Source organism: Octodon degus, unplaced genomic scaffold (genome assembly GCF_000260255.1).
Source record: "Octodon degus isolate 3935 unplaced genomic scaffold, OctDeg1.0 scaffold00008, whole genome shotgun sequence".
Taxonomy (NCBI): domain Eukaryota; kingdom Metazoa; phylum Chordata; class Mammalia; order Rodentia; family Octodontidae; genus Octodon; species Octodon degus.
This window is the reverse complement of record NW_004524584.1, coordinates 10,428,137-10,430,476: the sequence shown is the minus strand read 5'-3', so window position 1 is coordinate 10,430,476 and position 2,340 is coordinate 10,428,137. Positions and strand designations below refer to the sequence as shown.

Here is a 2,340-nt window from a genome sequence, read left to right as displayed (position 1 = left end):
TTGCTTAGTTTTTTCCAATTTAATCTTTGGTTGAACCTTAACTGGGATGAAAACCAACAGATAAAACTTTTCATAAATTTGACAAATAAAAATTGTTACACATGATTCAAACAGCTTATTCTCAGTGCTTTTATACTTTTTATATCTATTGTAACTAAGGAGTATTTAATTGGCTGAAAATATATTCTAAGTGTAAATGCTACAATTCTATAACCCACTGATATGAAATATAAATAATGACATTGAAATATTTTCATCTTAGGGCCAGTTGCACAGCACCTGCCTGGCAAATACGAGGTAGTGAGTTTAACTCCTGGTACCCACCAAAAAAAAAAAAAAAAAAAAAAAAAATCTTGGGTTATTCTAAAATGAGGAGTCAAAGTGAACATACGGGGTATACTTTCGGTGTACTTAATCTTATCCTTTATTATTTTCTGCCATCGCTATCAGTTTTCTTTTTGTCTATTGACAACTCAATTCACATCCTTTAAACTAGGCTAACTCTGAAAATAAACTTAAAATTACGTATTAGACAGTGACAATCAGAAATGAATACTATTTAATGAAGTAATTATGTTATGCTTTAAATAACAATTCCTTAGATTCACTTAAAATATTTATAAACAGCAACAATAATGACAAAAAACCTCATGCTACTTAAATACACAACTAGTAATCCCTAAACTATCTTTACTAACTTTAGAATCTAAAAAATTAAAGGCTATGGGCAGCTCAAATCTTTGAGGAAGCAAAAGCATGTGAGAAGCAAAAGGATGTTAATGGAACTGCTTGCCCACTAGGGTGGGGATCAGCTCTCCTGGACCAGAAGAGCTCAATCCCTGTATCCATCACTGGAAGGACAGAAACAATGGGATGAGCTGGGACACCAAGCTTTGGATATTTCAAACAGAAACAAAGTCACAGAACAGTCCCCTAAACCTATGTATTAATATTTGGCAGACATTCAAGGTCATAAGAGACATCTAGTTACCATATTTCACAGGTTCTTTTCAGATGAGTTCTGTTTGTTGAAGCATGTTTGCTGGTAATATATTAACTAGTGTGTTAACAGTTCAAAGGAGACTAGACACTTCTCAAATGCAAAGATTTCTCAAAATATATTTAGACTTCTCTTTTGGAACTGCATTTATTATATCTTCTAAATATTTTCTTTGACAGCAAACCATCACCAGTTCTGACTGCACAGTTTTTGGAAGCAATGTTTTATTGAAGTGGATGTTATAATAATCAGATCAGATTGCTACTAGTTTTTTAAGATAGCTGACCTTCGCTGGTGCCAAAAAAGATGTATATGTGGTACTTAAGAAGCCACAGTACTGCTAAGGCCTAGAACCTGCTAAACAGTAAACTGAGCAGAAAAGGAAGATTTGACAGAATTTAACAATTCATATGCAATTCAGTATAGCTTTGCTACGCTATGGAAGACGATTCATTTTTCCCTTACATTATGGTATAATATTCATAACTGGTAATCTGGAATGTGGAACTTATGCATACACTGAATTATGAAAGCTAAAATGTGATGGTAACTGAGTCATTGAGGACTGGAAACTTAAAAACCCAGAACTTAAAAACAGGAAAAGAATTTGCAAAACTTATTCAGATATACTTTTCTTTATAAAAATGAAAATAGAATAGAAAGAAGCATTTCAGAAAGGGAATTTTACAGGTAACTCTAATCCTTGTTAAACTTACAAAAAATATGCTTTATTCAGGAAATGGAGTATATTTTAAGAAATCAGCTGGATGCACCAGTAGTGTAATGGATCGGGTGCCTGACTATGAATCAGAAGAAATAAGATACTGGGTATGGTAGCCCATGTCTGTAATTCCCACTCCAGTTGGCTGAGGCAGGAGGACTGCAAGTTCTGCAAGTTCAAGTGCAGCCAGGGCAACTTAGTAAATTAGCAAGACCCTAACTCAAAATAGAAAAGGGCCAGGGCTACAGTTCAGTGCGAAGACCCTGGGTTCAATTCCGAGTACTCCAACAAAACAAGCTTCCCCCACATCCCTGCATGACACCCAATGTTTTAAAATCTAAGGATTAAATTTTAAGATATTTTTGTTGTGCATGTTGGAAAAAAAAATCAATGAGGAGTGTACTTCTTGGAATAGCTAACATTACTCGTACTACAAATCTATTTTCAGAAGGACTTGAAATTCAGAAGTGACAGAATTTGTATTATGTTGGCCTAAATCCCAGGGAGAATACTTTGTATCTTAATGAAAATAAATCTCTGAACACTCAAGAATTTTTCTTTAAATACATCTGCACAAGTTTATTTTCTTTCATTTTGAATTTTTCTAAAATAAAACTGT

The 2,340-nt window shown here is 33.8% G+C and overlaps 1 protein-coding gene across 1 annotated transcript in view; it reads right to left on the bottom strand.

Annotated features, from left to right (window-relative positions):
• The window catches only part of Mrpl3 (mitochondrial ribosomal protein L3), a 37,591-nt gene that overhangs the window by 2,685 nt on the left and 32,566 nt on the right, over positions 1-2,340 (bottom strand). The window lies entirely within an intron of this gene.